This window comes from Pogoniulus pusillus, chromosome 7 (assembly GCF_015220805.1).
Source record: "Pogoniulus pusillus isolate bPogPus1 chromosome 7, bPogPus1.pri, whole genome shotgun sequence".
Taxonomy (NCBI): Eukaryota; Metazoa; Chordata; class Aves; order Piciformes; family Lybiidae; genus Pogoniulus; species Pogoniulus pusillus.
In genome coordinates this window covers 23,229,897-23,252,792 of record NC_087270.1, presented here as the reverse complement: position 1 = coordinate 23,252,792, position 22,896 = coordinate 23,229,897, and the positions used below count along the sequence as shown (strand labels likewise).

The 22,896-nt window shown below is 41.8% G+C and overlaps 3 long non-coding RNA genes across 4 annotated transcripts; 2 read left to right on the top strand and 1 right to left on the bottom strand.

Annotated features, from left to right (window-relative positions):
* Window positions 1–288: 288 nt before the first annotated feature.
* LOC135176817 (uncharacterized) lies at window positions 289–6,094 on the top strand. The gene is made up of 4 exons (XR_010302830.1): window positions 289–364; window positions 3,257–3,439; window positions 3,824–3,876; window positions 6,076–6,094. It is a non-coding gene; the product is annotated as an uncharacterized LOC135176817 (long non-coding RNA).
* A 1,844-nt stretch (window positions 6,095–7,938) lies between these two features.
* LOC135176819 (uncharacterized) lies at window positions 7,939–20,905 on the bottom strand. Of its 2 annotated transcripts, none has more exons than XR_010302833.1 (3): window positions 20,803–20,905; window positions 13,977–14,174; window positions 7,939–8,081 (listed from the first exon to the last, which is right to left on the bottom strand). It is a non-coding gene; the product is annotated as an uncharacterized LOC135176819 (long non-coding RNA). The 2 variants fall into 2 exon arrangements; XR_010302832.1 differs by lacking the exon at window positions 7,939–8,081 and adding an exon at window positions 12,652–12,921.
* Window positions 13,520–17,553, top strand: LOC135176818 (uncharacterized). Its single transcript, XR_010302831.1, has 3 exons — window positions 13,520–13,616; window positions 15,433–15,549; window positions 17,327–17,553. It is a non-coding gene; the product is annotated as an uncharacterized LOC135176818 (long non-coding RNA).
* Window positions 20,906–22,896: the final 1,991 nt, after the last annotated feature.

Genomic DNA, 22,896 nt, shown 5'->3' with positions numbered 1-22,896 from the left:
TTGAGGTTCATTTGTTTCTTTTCATCTTGGAAAGACATCTGTACTGATGATTCCATAAAATACTAATTTTAGTTCTTTTATTTTTGTTTCAAGTAAAAGGCAATGCCACTTCTAAGCAAGGAGAACAAGAAAAAAAAAAAGGAGAGAGAGGAAAAAAAAAGGTAAGAATAGCAATAAATGCTTGATTTCCTGCAAATGATTTGCAGACCCTTTTTTTACTCCATCATTCTTCAACTACAGTACTGTTGGTTGATTTTTTTTTTCTTTACATATTTATTTTGTCTTACTAAAGGGATTGCACTTGCTAAACTCCCCCATTTCGGGTTGATTGCGCTTTATGCGGTGGATTCCTCAGCAGGAGTATGTAAGTACTGCCATTTGTGAACATTTTGTGGCCTTCAGCCCTCCTAGGATGGTGTAGGTAGGAATGCTTTAAACCTTATCATAGTTGCCTACATGGAGAGGATGGCAACGAAACGGCTAATGATCTGGAAGCAAGATGGGATTCAAAGACAAATACTCAACATAATCAATATATATATATCTAAAGAAAAAGAGTGTGTTTTCTTTTTTTTTTTTTCCTAAAAAAAGGAGGAAAAAAAAAAAGCAATGAAAATTTATGACCTTAACATTCCTTCAGGGTCAAGTAATTTATCAAATTCTCTCACTTTCTGGTTTCAATTACACAGCTATTGTGGAAGGAACTTATTTTAGCAGGTTCATTTGCCTCAGTAGGGAATACAGGACTTTGGCCTAATGCTTCACCTTTAGTGCAGGCCATTTGAGCCTTAGAACAAATACCAATCATCACTCTTTGGGGTGGGGGGAAGAGGAGAAAGGGGAAAAAAAAACCCAAAGAAAAGAAGAAATCTGCATCGGCATGGCCCTGTTGGAATGGGGTTTCTGTCAAGGTAAACGGTTGTCGGCAATGACTGTGGTAGAGTGGCGATAAATCCCATTTTATTGCTGAAAAATTCCAGCTTCTCTCCATGCCTGACAGCTCCCCACATTCTCGTACCCATTTGGGCAATTTCTGCACTATGTCCATCTGGTTCTTATTACTTCTCAACCTGCCAGTGTCTGATCCAGAAAAAGTGCAGGTCAAAAACAGGGGAAAGAAAGCAAAGTGATGGACAAAACAGAAATAGAGAGATCGAGGGACCGAGCTGTGCTCCTTCTTCCTCCTTCTCTAGCCAAAAAGATGATAGGTTTAAAGGGAATAAAGAAATTCAAGGGAGGCTATTAGCTTAATTATGAAACTCCCAGCAACGTCCTTAGAGTAGGAAATTAAATAGATAGTAATACCTTCCAAGCTTAATGCCACTGAATGCTTGATATTTATACTGGATGCTAGTGGCATCTGACTAAATAAAACCTTTCAGAAGAAATGGGAAAAGTCAAGGCTCCAAACCCTCAGTTGTCACAGTCCTGGTGTGCCTGTTGAGTCTTCAGCCTTTCCACCACCTTTGACATTCAGGAGGGTACAGCTTACCTCCAAACCATCATAGAATAGAATCAATAGAATCATAAAATGATAGAATGGTTTGGGTTGGAAAAGACCTTTGAGATCACCTAGTTCCAACCTGTCCACCACTGGCAAGGACATTTTCTACTAGACCACTTCGGGGCTGCTAACTTTTGCAGAAGAGCAACCAAAGTAAAATTTCAAATTGTAATTTGAAAAAAAAAAACTCCAACAAACTAAAGAAATAAAAGGTAGAGTAGCTTTTTGTGATAAAAAAAGCAAACAGAAAGGAAAAACTGCATTTTCATGCAGGGCTTTTGCACACTGCTGAATCCAGACCTACTTTAGGAAGGTTAGTTTCTTCTCAGCCCTCTTTCAAAATAAATAGTCAGAATGTTTGGTCAGTTTTCAAATGTAAAAGCCAAACAGGTCAGCCCAGGGTAAGTGGACTCTTAGGGAGTCACAATAGATAAAACCCACCGAGCAAGCAAACACAAAACAACACAGGAACACTCTTGTTCTTCTCCCAGTTAAAAAAAATACTGCATGGACCCCTTAGTCATATTGGGAGACAAACCTCAATCCCCTGACAAAACATCCTCCTTTGAGGGAAGCTGATGAATTTAGTTAAAATTTCTATATTTATTCTACCTGAAACATCTCAAATTTCACCCAAAGCACTGCCTGATGTATCTTTTCCCCTAGTAGAAGATCACTGTATTGGATCTGTAGCCTTGTGTTGGCTTGGCACAGGCAAGCTCTTCCTTCTGTTTCTTTAATATGGAAGGGAAATGAAACTCGACATTCTGGAGCTGTCTCTTATCCTAAAGATGACTGAATTCCTAACAGCAGGAAATTTGGAGCATGCCCTACACTCTGCTTCAGTAGTCATCAGTGAGCAGGTCTCTAGAGCGTCCCATGTTGGGCATCTCATATACAGTAGGATGTGCAAATAGGTGCAAGGATCTGATTTAGCACCAAGAGATCAGAAATTGTGATTGTGGTGCTGCTAGGAATTACACCTCCATGGTTTGTAGGAACCTATTGGTTCACTGAAGCTTGAGCTCAGGCTCCAGCAGGCAATCAGCAGTTTCCAGTGGAGCTGCAGGAACTTGTTGGCATTGAACAAGCAGACAGGATGGAAAATGAGTAGGATGTAGAAGGTGGGCAGAGATTAGGTTCTTGCTCTATAGGTTGTAGTGAGGTGGGGATCTGTTCCTCCTCTCTAGTATCAGGCAATAGAACAAGAGGAAATGGCCTGAAATTGTGCCAGGAATGCTTAGGTTGGATGTTAGGAAAAAAAATCCGTTACAGAAAGAATGGTCAGGCATTGGAATATGCTGCCCAGGGAGGTGGTGGAATCACCATCCTTAAGGTGCTTGAGAAACACGGGGACATGCCACTTCAGGATGTGGTTTAATGGCTATGCTGGTGTTACACTGATCGTTGGAAGCAATGATCTTAGAGGTCTTTCCTATGAATCTATGACATAAAAATGTGACATCCATCTGTCCTTGCAAATTCTCCCTCCACTGTGGTAAGTCTGTTTTAAAGAAGGATTAGGAGGGGGCTACTAGGTTTAGGGGAAAATTCTTCCTGCCTGCTACCTTTTGGTGTCAGTAATGGCACTGCGAAATCTGACTGCCTACGGTTAGTATTTGTTTGTGTTTGTCACGCATGATAGAATTTGGGGTCTTGTAGTATTTTCCACATGCCTTTTCCTTTATTCCTTGGCAAGGGACGCACACTATGCAGAATTTTACACTAAACTACATAGCATTATCTGTGCAGAATTCTCTATAAAGCGAAAAGAGGGTGTCTGAAGATACCTCCCCAGGAAAGCCTTTGCTGGATGAACAGCTCTGACCCATCCCCATCGATTTGCTTGCGAAGCCACTGAAAACAAAAGAGCCTGACGACAGGGGAAGCCCCAACTTGGACAAGAAAAATATGTCAGCATGAAAATGGTTAATGGTGAGTATTATAGCTTCAAAAGAGCCCATTGGCTACCCTTAAAGGATGCCCTGCAATTGTTAAACTCATCAGATGCAACTACCCCTCCTCAGCTAGCCCTTACATTTGTCTGGCTAACAGTAAAAAAAAAAGAAGAGGAATACTATAATAAATCGGGAACATATGTTGCCAGACAAGAATAAGTGATATAAATAAAGAGCCAAGAGACATAGCCCCTTAAGAACAATGTGTAAAGATTTAAACTTTCAATGTATTAGTTTAGCTAGGAACATTTTAGGTGTAACTTGAAAGCAGTGTGCTGTTTGTTTAGATCATTCCTTCTTTTCCTTTGTTTTTCTGTTGTTTTGTTTCTTTGTGTGGTTTTTTTTCTCTCCTTCTCTTCAGATTGCATTTTAAATCAAAATGTGCTCCATGACTGACTGCTTTGCAGCACTAGGGTAAGTTCCATTTTTCCACAACTTAAGCAAAAAAGAAACAAAAATACCTGTAGAAATCTATGCCAGAAAGGCATTTTGTTGGGTTTTGGTTTAGGAAATAAACACAATGTGGACAAGACAACCTCTTTTCTTTCTTTTTTTTTTCCCCTCTTCCTTTTTCTTTCTTTTTATTTTTTCTTATAATTATTGTTTTTCTTCTGCTTTTTCCTTTCCTTTCTTTTTTTTTTCCTTCTGTGTTTCTTTCTTTTGATTGCTTTCTTTTTAGACTTTTTTCCCTTTTATTTTTTTCTTCTGTTTTTCCCCTCTCTTTCCTCTCTTTCTTTCCCCCCTCTTCCCTCTCTTTCCACCCTCTCTTTCTTTCTTTCTTTCTTTCTTTCTTTCTTTCTTTCTTTCTTTCTTTCTTTCTTTCTTTCTTTCTTTCTTTCTTTCTTTCTTTCTTTCTTTCTCTTTCTTTCTTTCTTTCTTTCTTTCTTCTTTCTTTCTTTCTTTCTTTCTTTCTTTCTTTCTTTCTTCTTTCTTTCTTTCTTTCTTTCTTTCTTTCTTTCTTTCTTTCTTTCTTTCTTTCTTTCTTTCTTTCTTTCTTTCTTTCTCTCTCTCTCTCTCTTTCTCTCTCTCTCTCTTTCTCTCTCTCTCTTTCTCGCGCTCTCTCTTTCTCTCTCTCTCTCTTCCTCTCTCTCTCTCTTTCTCTCTTTCTCTCTTTCTCTCTTCCTCTCTTCCTCTCTTCCTCTCTTTCTCTCTTCCTCTCTTTCCTCTCTTTCCTCTCTTTCCTCTCTTTCCTCTCTTTCCTCTCTTTCCTCTCTTTCCTCTCTTTCCTCTCTTTCCTCTCTTTCCTCTCTTTCCTCTTTCCTCTCTTTCCTCTCTTTTCTCTCTTTCCTCTCTTTCTTTCTTTCCTCTCTTTCTTTCCTTTCTCTTCTTTATCTTTCTCTCCTTACTCCCTTCTTTTCCTTTTTGCTTTTCCCCTTTCTTTTCCTTCTTTCAGTTTTGTTTTCCTTCTTTTTTTTTCCTCTCCTTCTTTTCACTTTCTTTTCCTTCTTTTTCTTTCTGTTTCCCTCTTTTTATTTTTACTTATTTATTTTTATATACCAATATCTGAAATTGTGCATTTGCAAAAAGAGCTACTAGCAAGGAAGCAAATTCTTTGTGAAAGGTGGCAAGTCTCCAAACTTGCAATAAATTAGCAGCAAGCAGCATTAAGAAAAAGAAAGCATAAAGCAAAACCTGCTTTGAGCCTTGGCTGGATATTTTATTTATCTATTTTTTTCTTTTATTGAGACATCCTTTGAAAAATGGCATAAAGTAAATAGTTTTACAAAGCAACAATATAATCAATCTCTAAATGAGAAGATAAATCAAGGATTTCATTAACTGCTGGTAGCCAGTTTAAATTGTAGTCTTGTCCATAATGCCTATCTGTCTATGTATGTCCAAGTTATATTAAAAACCTTTAAATGGCTTTGTAATATCAGCTACATCTAGCTATTATAATAATTAATGATACTGTTTTATAAATCAATATATGTATTCTTGATAAATTCATATCCAGTTAATGGTGTAATTTAAATAAAAAATTAATGTAATAAAGGACATAGTGGAATAGGCAGGAAATCTTTAAAGGTTAAGAGGCAAATTTGTCTAAATTCTTTTCTTTGTACCTATTTTTGGAGAAAGCCTCCATTGAAATTCAGCTGATAGCAGGGCTGGCTCTTTGGATGGCACTCTCCCCATTAGTTTTATATTAACAGCACTCAGTGAGGGTTGTTTTTTTTTTTTTTTTGTTTTTTTTCAGCCAAAAGAAAAGGGAAAAGCTCCTTTAGCAAAAGGAGCACTTTTCTCCCTGGCTCCTCACCTGGCTGCAAAACTGCAAGCAACAACAAGAGCAACAAAAGCCCCAAAAGAAGCACTCCGGTGTTTGGCCAGAAACAGAAATTATAAAGCTGCTCTTTTTTTGTTTGTTTGCTTGCTTGCTTGTTTTTTGGGGGCTTTTGTTTTGAACCATATCTTATTGATTCTGTAGTTGTATTACTCCAAGAATGTTTTCCTTATTCTATGAAGTGTCAGTTAAAAAAAAAAACAAAACAAAACAAAGGTAAGACCTGCATATTTAGTTGTAGGCATCAAGTTCATTGAGAGGAGCACGGAAGCCCTGCAGACTGTTCAGTGTAATAAAAAGCTGTTCTTTATCTCTTGTTTTAAATACAGTTAATCCCGTTTATTCAGCAAACACATCTAAGAGCAACTTGGAGGAGGGAAAAAAAAAAAGAAGTCTGGAAACTACCTTATTATTTCCCCCTCCCACCCCCCCTTAATATCTGCAGCGGTGAGAAACCGTGGCTCCGTTCCTTTGCTTTTATTTATAGGCAGTAACCACAAAACGTATCTCTAACAATAACAGGGGATTTTAATAGGTGATATTAATTGTCCTGCCCCTAATTTTTGATCTCCAACGTTTCAAACAAAAGCTGACTGCCTGTTTATACATAGAAATTATGTTTGAAGAATATCTTTTTCAAAGTGATGCAAAACATGACGCTTTGTCATCCCTACTGACATGGTTCAGAAATGTCATTTTAATCCAGCAGAGATTTTCTTCTTCTTCTTCTTCTTTTCTTCTTCTCCCCCAGAACGTTGCTCTGCCTTTTTAGAGCAGCAGCGATCAGCGTGGTTTCTTTTGACACTGATGGGTTTTTCAAACCCCTTATGCCAAGGGGAGGGAGGGAGAAAAAGGAATTTGCTGCCAGTCACTGTGGTCATCCAGCTCCATGAGCCATCGCTTATTTGCTAAAAGTTTATGTTTCAAATGAGCTTGGAATTTCAAGGTGGGTTAGCTCAGGTCTGAGGCTGCACTTAGGAATGGAAGGGGAAAAGAGAGAGCGAGAGGATGATTACACCCCTGCGTTGAAGGCTACGGGAGTGTTGGTGATAGAGCCATTTGAAATGTATTTTGATTTTCAATGCAGGGCTGTTTTCAGAAGGCTTAATTTAGGCTTTAATACGAAAAAAAAAATCAAGCAGCAACTTCTAGTAACACACTGAAATACATCACACACCTTAAATACCTTCATTTGGAAACTCGTGCTGTTGTTTTTTCGGTTTAGAGGTGTTGGGTTGTTTTTTCTTTCCCCTCCCTCCTGAGATCACTAACATGTCTCTCCCCAGACAAAGCAAAGACAAGCCCCATCCTTAAAAATTATCTGCCTTACAGATCACATTCCCAGGCATGTTCCCTGCTTTTTATTACCACGGATAACCTCTTAATGCTATCACAATTTTATACTTGTTAAGTGGACATCTTCCGTATATTTAACTGCAAACAAAGTGACTTCATTTCGGAGGGCGGGAGGGAGGAGAAATGCTTCGGGATGATTAGAAACATAAGTTTCTATCTTCTGTCACACCAGCCTATCAATTATTCAGAACCCTACTAAATTTAGATGTCTGTTCCTAAAACATTGTTTGCACTCGTTTCCCTGGGAAGATGGAGGCAGCTGATAATTTGGCTAAATTATGCGTTTGAGCCCAATGGTTACAAATGAAAGACTCCGAATTCGGCAGATTTATTCACTGCTGCTGAAATTTCTCAGTGGCGACGATTTGGATCAGTTCCTTCAGGGAGCAAATCAAGGGGCGAGGCAGCGCCCACAGGTATTTTACATGGACCAAACCACAGCGTTACAGCTAATAAAATGATGCATTGGTGACTGGGTTGGAGGCTTTCTTGATCAGATAGGGACTAGCTATAGGGGGCCAAAAGCCTAAGAGCAGTACCCGAAGTGCTTGATGTCCCAGGTAGTCCTTACCTGAGCATAAAGACCAGTGCAAGGGAAGTTACTGCTATTGTAAGATGCATTGTGAAGGATGCAGGGTGGATGATGCTGAATCAGGCAGGGTGTGATGTGCTCACCCCAAACCTGCACTTGGAGCATTCCTGCTGCAGCCTGGCTGCTGTCATAGTGGAAATTATCCCTCTTCCTCACTAGTGTCAGGGTGTGATTGGCAGCAAGTCTCCACCAAGCATGGGCATCCTCCCATGTGAAACAGTTAACAGGACGTGAAGGGGGAGTTTTGGGAATTATTTTGTCTTTATTTTTTTTTCTCCTCAATAGGCTCTGACAAATAATGCTGTCTTCCCAAAGCCTTGCTAGCCGCCGTCCTTTGCAGCAGCAAACAAACCTCCACTTGCTTTATCAGTGGCAGAACCTCCTTTCCTAGAGGAAACAACATTTTTGGTGAAGATAATTTGGCTGATATTGCAATAGCTCAAGGGGGCAAAAAGCAGGCAGGGAGGCATATCTTTAGCAACCTCATGCACGGGGCACCACCAACTGCTACACCAGAGAGAGGTTTCAGGAGAGCATGGAAAAAGAGAGTTGAAAGAAATGCTGTTGACGATGAAAACACAAGAAAATAAAAAAGCAAATCCACTCCTCAGACACACCACCCTTCCTTTTGCAGCGGCAGTTGGTAGTTGCCAAAGCACCGACAGGCTTAGGGGGAAAAAAAATCCTCCGTATCACGGAAGCTCTCTCACATGCACAGACTTATACATATTATATATATATAAATTGCACAGATAAAAAAAATACCCTTAGAAAACAAAACATTTCATGCAAACAGCAAACAACTGCAGAAGCTCTTGTGTTGTTGTTGTCTCCCTGCTCCATGCTATCTCTGAAGTCGTGCCGCTAAGGAACGTGTTCCTATTTTCACAGTTCTGGCAGGCAAGTGGGGATGGAGACTTGGGGGGGGGGGGGGGGGGGGGGGAGCTCAAACAGAAACCAACCCAAAAAACCCAAAACAAAGGACATGCAACTGCTTTCATTTATTTTGATAATCCTCCTCCTGCTCCAGAGCGTTTTGCTGTCTTTGTCAAAGTGAATGACAACAATTTGGCCAACTCTCTCTGAGCTGCACTCAACAGTGACAGGCAAATTATCAGAGGCCCTGCACTCCTTATTATCAGAGGAGAAGTCATCAGGAGGACGTGCGGAGGATCCCTCTCCCCTGTCACTATTTGTCAGTGGGACAAGGGCCACTGCTATGGGTAGCTGACAGGTAATTTCAACAATAACAATTACTCCTATTACTGGTGTCATAAACAATTCGCCCAAGGCATGACAATAACAAAGCTTTATAATTCAATGCCATATAAATAAATGCCAGCAGGTAACAAGTAATTTAGCTCTAATCAGGCCTTGGCCCTGGCATTAATATTGTTATTGCAAGAAAATGGAAAATTGAAAAAATTCAATATGTTAATGAATTAAGAGGAGTTCAAAGGCCAGTGGAGGGGAGGACTAATCTGGGGCATGAGTGGGGCAAGCAAAAGGCTAAAAACAAAAGCAAAAGAGACAAAAATGATCCTTTCAGAACACAATACTTGTGTTCCTACAAGCTTATAACCAGGTTTTGATATAAACCATGGTCTTGCTCTGCTGCATCTCAGATCAGGGCAAAATGCATGCAGGAACCTGAATCCCACCCCTTGCCTCCAAGTCACCACACAGTGAACAAAATAAACGGGATTTAATGGCTTGCTTATAAACAGAATCAGATTTGAAATGTTATGCGAGATGTAGATTTAGCCAAGGTTAAAGGTTTATTTGCAACTCCCTTGCTTTATTGTTCACTTCTTGCATTCCTTTAATCTCTTTTTAAACAAGCCTTGTTAAAAATCATTGATTCTTATTTATCAAGCAGAAGGATTTCATTCCACTTTTTTCTCTCCCTAAATGACCACAATCCCCTCAACCCTGCTGTTGAAAATGATGATCAGCAGCAACACGAGCCAGAGTCCAATATCTCCAAGTCCAACTTCTCGATCAACCCAATTTGCAATTTTACTGTTTGTCCAGCAAGACAATGTGGCATCAGGCTGACGGCAGTAAAAGAATTTGAAAATCTCTAATTAGGAGAGCTGTGGAGCAATTAACGCATGTCAAATTTCACTTCATCAAGTGCCACTCTAATTTTCCCACTAAAAATTAATGGACTTTTTTTTTTTCCCTTTTTTTTTCTTTTTTGGTATGTGTGTATGGCTCTATCTCTCTCACTCCGTGTGTGTGTGTGTGTGTCCGTCCCCTCAAGGCAATGCTGATTCAAATCTGCTCAAGATGCAGCGTTGCACAGCTAAGCATCTTCTTGATTACAACCCGCCACACTTCTAACTGCTTTCATTCTTACTGCCACAGATACTTTGTCAACAGTCAAATTACGCCATGCTGATAACAATGCATAATGGTCTTCCTCAAAGGAGGCTCCTGTCATGGAGCAGCCTTTCATAAAAACCCCACCAGTCTCTGGGAAATAGATCTGGCTGAAAAAGAGAGGACAAAAAAAAGTTTTTGTGGTTTCGGCATCGGTTGCAATGTGATTATTTTTGTTGTTGTTGTTCCTTTTCTCTCTCTCTCTCTCTCTCTCTTTTTTTTTTTTCCTTCTCTTCCCCTCATGCCACAATTTATTTATTTTTTTCAGCTCATCTGGAATTATGGCAGGGAACTGTTTGAAGAGCTATACAGAACAGAAAATATTTATAGTCACTGTTTGTACAGGCTTTGCTTAACCACTTTGCTCCAAGACGTTTTCAAGAGCAACATCCTCCTTCCAATACTACTTTTTTAAATTTTTATTATTATTTTTCTTTCTTCTTTCTTTTTTTTTTTTTTTTTTTTTTTTTTTTTTTTTTTTTTGTTTCCTCTATCCCCTCCATAAGGTACAGGGCAGCATCCCACACTCTTTGCATAAGCACAAGGCTCGCTGACGTCAATGGGAGTTTTGGCGGAGCGAGGCCGGCGCGCCTTGGCCCGGCTGCTATAAACACCTTGGGACTTTCTCTTCTAATGGATGGTATTTAGATTCTGCGTGGGGCTTGTTTAACCTGTGCCTTTGCCAGAGTCCTCAAACATAGCAGGGCATGCAAGACAAATTGCCTTTTTGTCAGAGCAGCGTGGAGGGCAGGAAGAAAAGGCACTGAGCTACCTAAGCTAGTTTTTACCTTTTGCTCCCTGCTCCCCACTACCTCTTTTTTTTATTTGAGGGGGGGAGAAGGGGAGGGAGGCAGAGGATGTCACAAAGTAGGATTTCTAACACACAGAAGTGAAATGAAAACCTGCCTTCAAAGGTATTATTTTTAAGTTTCAGAGTTTAAATATAGTTGCCTGCTCCTAAATTTCAGGCAAAGGGGGTGGTTAGCACACGCACACAGCCCCATCTATTGCTGGACCTACTGCTGCCAGCCGCTCTCACGGTACATATAGGCCACATGTGCCTTGGTGTGCATGTGATTCCTATAAAACAAAGCCAAAACCCACACGTTGCCTTTGATCTGAGCCATCTTTCCATCAATAACTTCTTTCCTGCCATGGGTAGATGTCTGATGCTGTTGCAGCAGCAGGTAACATGCGCCCTGCTCCCCCTAGACGCTTTCCTGTATCCTCATTTCTAGCCAATCCTTCCCCTTCGCACTTTAATATATTGCAATTAACTCTCTCCAGCATATTTAGCGGTGTGAGGTTTTGGGATATTTGGTTCCTGACGCCTGGATGTTTCTTTCTCTTTGTGTCCTCCAGCCAGGAAGCCAAGCCTTCCTCTAAGGACACAGCCCGGTGCATGCGTGCTCCTCGAGCATCCCCAGACTGATGGCACGGCAGCCACTAGGCCTGCAGGTTAATCCGTGTGTAAGTGCACGTTTTGATTTCGTGCCCTTCTCTAACCTTTAAAAACTACAGTGCTTCTTTTGAACAAAGCAGAGATTATATACTTTGCCCCAACACACCCTCTTTTTTTTTTTTTTTTAAATGATTTTTTCCTAAAAGTATTTTTTTCTTTTTATGGGGGAACCCCAGAAAAATGCTGTCATAAAAATAATAGTCAGGGCTGTGATTTAAAGCAAGAAACATGGGATTATATAAGGCAGCCTGCAGTAATCAATTTTACCTCCAATATCTGCTTTTGTTTTCAAAATGCTAAATAAACAATACATAATGCATCCCTCATCAGCCAAAACCATGAGGGCTCTGTGCTCAAATAACAGGAAACATATTCAATTTTCCTAACAGAAGACAGTTCATTAAGCTGTGCCACATCAAATAAAACTTTAATTTCTCCAGCATCAGAGTCGCAATGAAAGCAATTGAGGAAGATGAGCCATATGGTACTTCTATCAGCAAACACATATTGCTCATTCCCCCAAAGTTTTCTAATTCTGCTCCCCAGACCTGTGTAATATAGATAATGTGCTCTGAGCGCAGCAACCATGAGCTATCTGGTGTACACTTCTAATACTGTATTTAATGGGAAATAATGAATCATAAAAGCCTGCAGAAGACGGCTTTTGCTAACCTAAATCTCAGCTGTAATTTCATTGTTCTGTGCCTAAGATGCTGTTTGCCCTTTTCAAATAACAGCAGTTGAACATAATTATGCCGCTACAAACCTGGGCTGCAAAAAAAAGGAAGCCTTCCTATAACCTAACCAAGTTTTTATTAACTCTTGAAATCCTGAGCTTGGCGGGGTTGGGGGTGGTGGTAACTGCAGGCAGAGAGCTGCCGGTCAGGTTTTAGGGTTCGTTAAAGCAACATGTCCACAGCAAGCCTGATTTCCAGCGCGCTTAGCCCCAATGAATTAAATTGATGACTCTCACACCGGGCCAAAAAATGCAACAGGAGTAGGGGCTATGAAAAATTAGGAGATCTGCTTGACACCGGGAAATCCGACACTTGTCTGCTCTAACATCTCTAAGTGCCAAAGCCGAGCAACCTAGCAAGGAGGGGACCTTCTTTTTATTTTTGGTTTTTTATGAAAAAGGTAAGTCTATTTTTCTTTTTCTTGCCAGACATAAAACCCCTGCAGTTAGTGCCTTGAGTAAAAGCCCCTCTAAACTTTATAGTGTTTATCCTCCGTTTATAAATCTGCAACGATCTATTTAATGATATCCATAAGGTTAAAAGTTAAACAGCAATCTATTTTCTCTGCCTTTTTCTCCACTGCCTCTTCGACAGCAACCTGGGTTCTCTCTGAGAGAGGATCAAGGTTGTTTTCTGAAGAAGCCTACAGGGAAAGAGACATCCAGACATTAACACTGGAGGATTCATAAAGGCGAGGATGAGAATATAAAGGTGTTATTTTGACGTGATGAGCCCTGCTTGGAAAATGTCTTCGACTCATCCAAAGTAAGACTCTTTTTTTTCCTCCCCAAATTCCCACACCACCCACCCCCCTCTCCAAATGCAGGACTAATTTAAACCATTGTCTAGATATGCTACTTATACATATTGAAAACATATTATAGTGGCTGTGTTTGTTTTGGCAATATATGAACCAAAAAAACCCCACCAACCCCAACACTCTCAATTAAATTAAAAAGAGTGACTTTTAAAAGTTAGAGATTGCCTTTTAAAAGCTTATTAAAATCAGCATGTTAGATGTCTGTCTTTGAATTAGCTCAGAGGCTTGATTGCTTTCATTAAAGCTGCCTGTTTGGGTGCTGCTTGGTGAATGTTCAAGTCTGCTTCCCCCCCGCCCCTTCCTTACCCCCACAACAGCCTCCTGCCCTGAGCTGCTTCTTGCTACTTGGATTTCACCCCCAAATTTGAAAGCAGTACTCCGATTTCGTTCATTTGGTGGGTTTTATTTTTCTCCCCAGAAAACCAACAGCCACTCCAGCGCACACACTTCGTTGCAAGCTATCATGACACACGAAAAAAAAAAATCACCAGCAACCAGAGCCAGAGAGAGACCAACAGGTAAAAAAGAAAAAAAACCATCGAAAAGAAAAAAGCTAATAAAATAATGAACAAATAATAAAATAAGTACCCACAGAAACACACACACAGCGAGCCACCAAAACACCCAAGTCATCACATTGCCCGTGTTTTAAAAACAAATGTTTAAACAGGGTTCTTTTAGGGTCTTTTTTTTTTTTTTTTAACTTATCTTTTTTTTTTCTCTCTTTTTTTTTTTTTTCTTCCTCCCCCCCCCCCCTTTTTTTTTTTTTTTGAAGCAGGGCGGCAGAAAAAAACCTCTGCATGCTCCGATGGGTTACAATAACAATGCGCTATTGCAATGTAAAACAAGCTGGAGGAGAAAAAGGTGCTTTTTGTTACCATTTTATCAAAGCTGTTCATCTTCTAGCTGCAGGCAGCATTTTGCTGGAATTGCAGATATTTCTCTGTCCGGGCTCCTTTGTTTGTGCATCTCATTTGCATATATTTATCTCCAGCTGAGGGTGCTTTCAGCTCATTACGGCCTCCCCTCGCATTATTTCATAAGCCAGCTGCTAGGAGGGATTTCACCTGTGGTGACTGAGAAAAGAAGGGTGAAAAAACCAAATTCTTCATAAAAACAAAACAAAACAAAAACCCCAACACCGCCCCCCCCCTCCAAAACCAACAACCAAGGAAATCTTCTGACTCTCTTCCCCTATAAATGGGCACCATTTGTGTTAAACAGCCTCTTGTCATGATAGATGCCTCCTGGGGTCAGGGGGGAAAGTTGATTTGAAGGTCAGCAGTAAAACAACAGACAAACCAGACGCCAAACTGGTTCCTTAGCTGTCGGTGGGAGCAGCGGTACAACCAGGTCTTGAACCTTTTTCAACCTCTAATAAAACAGGGGAAGAATCTGAAGTGGAGCAACCAGGCCCCAGAGGAAAAAAAAAAAAAAAAAGAAAAAGAAAACAACAAAAAAAGGAAAACCAACCCCACAAATAATATCAATATCGAGCAGCCATGAGAAACAACAGGGCAGCTCTTGGTGTTATAGGCACAGCGCTATTGTTTCAAGAGCCAGGGAATTAATTCCACTTATTTATTTAAGGCGTGTCAACTCGCTGCCTAAACCTGTTTCGGTGTCAAGATGAATAAAACTTTTATGGCTCATAAAATAGAGCCATTCATCTCAATGGTCTTTGTGGTGCCTGGGTTGTTGTGTTTTGTTGTGGTTCTTTTTTTTTTTTTCCACCCCCCTGCTTTCCCCCTTCCTCCTGCTGGCAATCTGAGCTGGGCCGAAATCTGTGTCCCAGCGCTACCAGCTTGCTCATAGAAGGAGAGAAAATTTGGATGGGGCATTGCAAGCTAAACTTCTGGGTCTGATTACAGATGGTAAATGTTAATTCATCATAATCATACGTGCACACATACACACACACTCCCTTTATCCCCATCCTAAAACCTAAAACGAATTTGCTTCATCTGTATGGAGCTTTGGACCAACAGGTAATAAAATACAATAAAGTGTGCTTTTTATCAGGACCAAAAGAAAAAAAACCCAAACATACACACACACACACAAAAAAAAAAAAAAAAAAAAGACAAAAATCCCATTAATTATAGTTCATGACTACTCTAAACCAAATGTTCAAATAGTAGTTGGAAATGATGCATAAAATCTCAGCATGTTCTGATAGGTTATAGAGTCAGTGGTTTATTGCAATGTAAAACAAGCCACAGGAAGAGAGGGTGGTTTTGTTTACCATTTTCATCAGAGCTGTTCATCATGTTGATATACTTGTGCTATATTGTGACCCCTACATACGTTGCATTTCATTTATTTATTTTTCAGGTTGCTTGCCACTTTTGCTGCCTTTGCCTGGGAGAAGTCGAGTCACTCTCCGGCCCCTTTGAAATATGGCTCGCCCGCGCTGAGTTTCTGCCAACGCACCAACCGATAGATACGGACGTAAGAAATATTTATTATCCTTGAGTCAGGTTTTCTTTTTACTTAATCTGAGGCAATTAGTACCTGAATAAACACAGACTAAGTAATCTACCTCCTCAAAAGGTAATTAGACTTGAAAAGCGCTGTTCAGCTCTACCCAAGGAAAGCGCAGCTCTGATTAAAACGCTTTGGAGATTCGCTTTCATCTCTATTCCCTTTTGCCCCAGAAAAACCTTCTATAAAATTCCTATAACTTTAAATTTCTCCCCATGCCAAACCTGTGGGGAGGGGGGGGGGCTGCTTTTGGCCATTGCCAACCTCCCCTCCTTCTCCCAAATCTTTAACCCTGTGTCTCATTTTTCTTTGCCTCTAATCTAATCGCTAATTCTTCAGCTTGGCCAAATAGTTAAAAATGTTAAGTGCTGCTTGCAGTTCCTGCTGCCTCCCCCTCGTATCTGTCTCTGTTTATGGAACGGGCCCTGGTTTCCTCCTGCTCTTGTTCAGCTGTAGGTCTGCAGGTCAGGAGACTGTAAATACACACAGCGCTGCCCCAACCCATAAATCTGAGCAAAGGGCAGCCTTATATATTCAGATAAGGGATGCAAAAAAAGAAGGGGAGGAAGAAAGAAAGGGAGGGAAAAAAAAGGGAAAAAATCAAAATAATAGAATAGGCAGACTGTGGTGAAGGAGGTGTTTCACTGGAGACAAAATGAGAGGTGCCAGCAGGCACTGGGGGTGAAGTCCTGTGGGGAAGTGGGATGGGAGCTCTGGCTATCTCACAGGATATGCTGGTGAGAGATGAATCTGAAATGCTCGCCCTTCTCCCACTGCTTCTTGTTTATATATCAATCACTACGAAATGCATTTTATTACCTTTGGGGCAAGAAAATTAAACAAGAGATTTCGATGGCTTTCTCTCCTCCAGACCTTTGTTGATCTATTTTATCCTCCCCCCCACCACATCCCCCCCATTTTATTTCCAGCACCTCCGAAGCTTTCAAGGGAACAGTTGTCGTCCGTGTCCCCCCCCACCCCCCCGTTATTGCTTCTCAGTTCCAAGGTCTTAGAATAAATAACATCGTTATTACTCACTTCACCAATTTCCAAGAAGAAATATTGCTGCAGCAAATGCGAGCAGCACTAATATTTGCAAAGTGATAAATGGATTGTTACATACCTTCCCGTCTGTGTGGCCTCCAGCTATCCCCTGGCCAGCTACATCCCTCCTCGGGGTGGGAGGGAGGGTGCCTTTGAACTTAGCAGGGTCCAGACACTTAGTGCCTGCCCCCAGACCCCCTCCCTCACCCTGGGATGGAAAGATAATTCTTTTAATGGCAGGACCATGCCAGAGATGGTACCAGGAAGAGCAGGAGCCACGTACCAGCACCAAGCAGCCAAGTAAAGATGTTTTGACAAGCCGGTTTGATGGGGTTTGTTAGTGCTGGGTGCTGCAGAAAGAGGCATAAAAGGTTCACAATGTTCCAACAGCACAGTGACTGTCCCACTGCCCTCCCTGGCCTTCACCGGTGCTGGCATCCCTGGTCACCTTCTCCAGCTGCCAGCAGTGTGAAAAGTCGACAGAAAAAGGCTTGTGGAGAAGAAATATTTTTTTTCACATTTCCCCTGTTCTGCTCCCCAAATGCCTTCAGTGCTTGAATGGGAACTGCAGTGAATACCTAAGGTACAAGCATGTCCTGGTTTTGCTGGGACAGAATCCCAGGGCAGCCATGGGCTGGAGGCCATCAGCAGTTCTGAACTGGCCAGCACAGCTGACCTGACCTGGCTAAAACTATCTCAGACCATAGGCACCACAATCAGTGTACAGTTTGCTGAGGAGAGAGGAGTTTCTGCTAGAGCTTCCTGCCTGGACTTCCTTCTCAGCCTGCTCTTCTTTCTCCTGCTCTGGAGGATTGAATTCCTGGGCGCTGTGACTGCTGCACCTTTGCTGGACCGGGTATAACTTTATATTTCTTTCATTGACATTGGTGCCAGTTTGGCTATTTCATTAAATCCATTTTTATTTCAGCCTGTGGGTCTTTTCTCCTTTTCCTGATACCCCTGGGTGATAGAGTAACTGCCAGAGTCTGTCCCCAGATACAGGCCAGAGGTACAGATGCTGAGTGGGCTGAACACTGGAAATAGAGATTTCCATCCAACCCTTCCCTTGCCATTGAGGGTGGTGAGACACTGAAACAGGTTGCCCAGGGAAGTGGTGGAAGTTGTTAAGACCAGGCTGGATGGGACTCTGAGCAACCTGATCTAGTGTGATGTGTGTCTGCCCATGTCAGAGGGGTTGGAGCTAAATGATCCTTGAGGTCTCTTTCAGCCCTGACAATTATGTGATTCTATGATAAACTTCATTAATTTGAATTAAATTCTCAGCAAACTTTCTTACCTGAACCTGAGGTTAGGGAGGTGCTGACGCAGGGACCAGTCTGCTGGCCTCCTCGCTTCAAGCCTGGTGACTCCATGCCTCATTTCTAAGTTTAAAATGAGCTGACAATTGGAAAATCCACACTGGATAATTAAGACAGAGTAAAACTGGATTTGTCTCCCTTTTAAGGAGCGATTTTACCTAGCTCTAGAACGTGGCTTGGACACCTCAATTTTATTTAAAACAAAATCTCTAAATTAAATTATTCCTAAATTATTTCACAGCAAATCATGCTGTGACACTCTCTCATTCTGTGGTAATTAAAATCAAAGCAAACTATTTCATTCAGACCCATAAAGAAGAACCTGCTGAACCTTGTAGAGTACGGTTGTTGGTTGGACTTGGTGATCCTGAGGATTTTTTCCAAACCGAATGATTCTGTGACATTTCTTGGACTAAGTCTGTTGTGTTTCCAGGCCATGGTTCACAGGACTAAGTCTGGGAGGAGTTGGTTGGTTTGCATTCCTTGACTGCCACAAGCACATCCTCCTTAGGTTATTCAGGCATCAGAGGTGATGTAAAAGTTTGTTCTTCCTGCATGGAACAAAGCTGAGCTGCTCTGGGAGCACCATCCTCATTCCTCTAGTGCTGGTGTGGCATCACCCATGTGGCTGGGGGACACCAACAGGAGAAGGGGTGAAGACATCCTTCATCAAGCCATCCTCCCTTGCCTTTTCTCTTTTTGCTTCTTAACAGGCTGGCAGAAGCCCCAGGAGACACCACTGGGTGCATGGACGTTAAACACAACATTGGCAGCATCTACATGGTACCAGCTCAAAACGGAGCATGCAAAGGTTTCAGCAACCTGGGCTGAAGAGGTTGGCAATGTTAGCACATGGGCAAGTCTTTGTTTAAGGGGATGGGAAAGATGGTAGGCTGAAAGGCTGGAGTTACATATTTGGTTGTTTCCTGAGAGGTACATTGATGCATAAAACTCAAGGTCCTCAGAAAGAAAATCACACAGAGGTAAGAAAGGGTTGGTCAGAAAAGGTGGCAAAAATATATCAAACAGTTTTTCCTCCTGACCAAGGTATATCCCATCTTACCTCTTTTCCATAACATGACTGTGGGGACCATGGCTTTGTTCAGCCTTAAGAAGAGAAGGCTTACCATGTACCAATACATGGAGACTCCCTATTTACAAGGATTCCCATGGTAAAAAACATGGGTACAAGTTACTCCTGGGGAGATTTCAATTGGACTCCAGAAGAAATTTTTTTTCACCATGAGAATAGTTAGACATTAGAATCATCTCCCAAGAGAGGTGGTGAGTTCCCCTACAATGGACAGTTTTCAGACTCAGCTTGACAGGGTGCTAGGCCAGCTCATTTCAAGTCTACTATTACCTAGAAAGGTTGGACCAGGTGATCTTTGGGGTGCCTTCTAACCTGGCATTCTGTGATTCTCTGGTTCTGTGAGCTGCAGTAAATGAAGAATAACCAGGGCCACAGAATCATCTAAAGAAAAAAGTGATAAAAGCAGGTCAGGTCTGGGGCAGTGGTTGTTGTGGGGAGCTACTTACTATTTGGAATCATCCATAAATCTCCCTAAATATTTATCAGTGTTTTCCTCTACTCCAGAAACAGGGCTGGGAATGCCTTGAGGTCATGTTTCCTTGAGCGATTCCTGCCAGGCAGGAAACTTTGTGAGAGCAATGTTGCTTGCACCGCTCCACCTCCAGCCCCAGGAAGCACATAGGTAAGAAGCAGAAAAAAATACTAAAATCAAACCAACAATATACTAAACATCTGCATTTCTATCAAAAGCAAGCTTTGAATAGAAAGCAAAATAAGAAAAAAATAAACCAGGTCTTCATTTTGTGGATTTTTTTTTTCCCCCACAAACCTCAAAAAGAAACCCCCAGACATGTCAAGGCAGTTCTTATTTTATCCAGACCAGTTCATAAATCCCAAGCCATAAATCCACATGATATCCCAGGCTGCTGGATTTTGCATTTGGAGCTCTGAAGAACTGATAGCTGAAAGATTTATAAAATCCCAGGTAGCTGGAGTGCTCCTTATTGGCTCCACATCTGAGAAGTCCCCGTGTCCTGCTTAGCCCAGCAAGCTACATGCATGGGACATACTGTCTGCAGGCAGCAGACCCCTCCATCTCCTATTGTTGGCCACAGTGAGGGCTGAAATTTGGTCATTTGAAGTGGCCAGAGCACATTTAAGGACTTTTCTGCACAGACATGGGGACAGCCACAATTTGGGAATGCCAGGAACTTGTTGCCTCCTGCAAAATTCTACCATGGGTTCTATCCTAAATGCTTAACTTGCATGGGACACTTGACCATAAACAGCAGAACTACCTCAGCTGCCTTGAATTTAGTTCTTTGTAATGTCATTGACTAGGAGTGACCGTTCAGTAAGGACTTCACCATGAGGGTGTGAGACACTGGAACAAGTTGCTCAGGGAGGTGGTGGAAGCCTCAGCCCTAGAGGCTTTTAAGGCCAGGCTGGATGTGGCTCTGAGCAACCTGATCTAGTGTGAGGTGTCCCTGCCTGTGGCAGGGGAGTTGGAACTGGATGATCCTTGAGGTCTCTTCCAGCTCTGACAATTCTATGATTCTGTGACTAGGTGTCACTGCCAGGGACAGCAGGTGATGATATTGAGAGAGGACCAGAATCAGTCACCAAGCAAGACAACAGTAGCTGAGATGCCTTGGACAAAGCACCTGCTGCAAACAATTTAGCTAGCAAAGCTGCACTTTCCTGTTCCCCAAAGGGCTCAGAGGGATGCTGTAAATGACACCATGTGTACTGGGACAAACCCCTCCCAAACCAGACCCTTTAAAGACTCTTTTTGTCTGCATGCATAAAATGCTGAGAACTTACTTAAAGCCTTCCCTCTGTTACTTTCCTCCATCCTTCCTCGATGACCTTGTTTGAGCTTTGTTCTCCAGACTCATGATGAGAGACTTCTTTTAATATGCTTCTGTTGCACTAATAAAGAGACAGATATACATGAATATAACCTCCTTTTCTGCACTCACAAGAATGCCTTCGTAGCTGTAAGGGTATTAACAAACACCTTCTTTTCTGGGAAAAGAAATTTTTTGCTTTATAGGATTACAGAATACTTTGAACTCAACACCACCATGCCCACTAAACCATGGCCCAAAGTGCCATGTCTATAGGTTCTTTTGCATCCCTGCAGGGATGGTGACTGCACTACCTCTTCGGACAGCCTGTTTCAATGCCTGACCACTCTTGCAGTAAAGAATTTTCTTCTAATATCCAACCTAAATCTCTCCTGGCACAACTTGTGGCCATTCACTCTTGTCCTATCATTTGATAGGACAAGAGTGATTTACTCACCTAGTGAATGTGAGGAAGGCTGTGGATGTAGTCTACCTGAACTTCAGTAAAGCCTTTGACACTGTCTGCCATAAGCAGTTCCTGGCAAAACTGGCAGCTTGTGGCTTCGATAGATTCACTGTGATATGGGTCAAGAATTGGCTGGATGGCAGAGCCCAGAGAGTGGTGGTGAATGGTGCCACATCCAGTTGGCAGCTGTCACTAGTAGTGTGCCCCAGGGATCAGTGCTGGGCCCAGTCCTGTTCAATATTTTTTTTGATGATCTGGACGAGGGGATTGAGTCCAGCATCAGTAAATTTGTAGATGACACCAAGCTAGGAGCAGGTGTGGGTCTGTTGGAGGGTAGGAGAGCCCTGCAGAGGGACCTTGACCAGCTGGATAGGTGGGCAGAGGCCAATGGGATGAGATTTAACAAGGCTAAGTGCAGGGTTCTACACTTTGGCCACAACAACCCCAAGCAGCGCTACAGGCTTTCTCAAGCAGAATACACTTCTTTTTAAATCTCAAACACCCATGGACTCTATTTATGCCATATTTAATATTTTCTTGCTTACTCTTTATCCCTTTTTTAGCTGGATTTGACTCATCATGAGCTCATGGCTGTTGAGTGCAAGGCTGGGGATGGGGTTCAGAAAGGTTTCCCGGATCTTTCATTCCCCAGCCCATCCAGTTTCTGAGCTGCAATTCAGTCTGGTTCCACTGGCCAGGTAGCCCTTTCTTCCCTTAGGAGGTTGAATCTGCTACATTTTGCCTCTTTGGCATCTCTGGCATTTTGGCAACAGTGTTGGATGCTCCATAGACACTGGTATGGGGAACTCTGTTTTTCTGTATATGCCCAGGTGCCTCCTCTTTATCTCTTGATACGCCACGGCAGACTTTGCTGATAGCTCGTCAAGGAGACCGGGCTGAAATGAATCCCCTGATGGGAAAGAGCTACCAGAGCAGGGTGAAGGGCAATTGTTCATTCGTGTCTATAGATCAGCTCCTTCCCCCTGTGTTTTCCATTTGCAGTGCTTTTGGAAGCGGAAGAAAATTTCTTTCTCCAGACAGAAACTTGGGATATAGAATCTGACCAAATGTTACTTTGTGTAGTTTTAAATGAGCAAGTCATCTTAGTGTTTCCTTTTACTGAAAGCATCCATAGAAGTTCTTTTCTTTCCCCTTTTCTTCTGATCCTGTTGCCATTTCATTAATTAAAAATGCTATACAAGGACTAGTATTGAGCTACAGAAATGAAAGGTCAATACATGAACAACACTTCATTTGTAAATAATATGGCTGTGTAATCAATTAGCTCATTTTCACAGAAGACATATTAATCTAAAAGCAAAGGATGGAGACATTTAGAGGCTGTACAGAGGAGGGATCTTTAAATGTTAAATGTTCTTTAGCATGTGCTAAATAAAGGGTTTGGCAGAGTGAAAATGTAGCATACAGCACCAGCACTCCAGGGAGAGTCTTTAGGTCAAGTGATTTGTACCTTCAGAATCGTTCTCCATAGCACTGTAAAGCCCCTGTTGGTAGCAGTGAGATGGGCTCATGTTATTTGGATGATAATTGTGGTAGGGAAAATGCTGCCCCAAAAAAGGTCATCTGTGAAAAAAAAAAAAA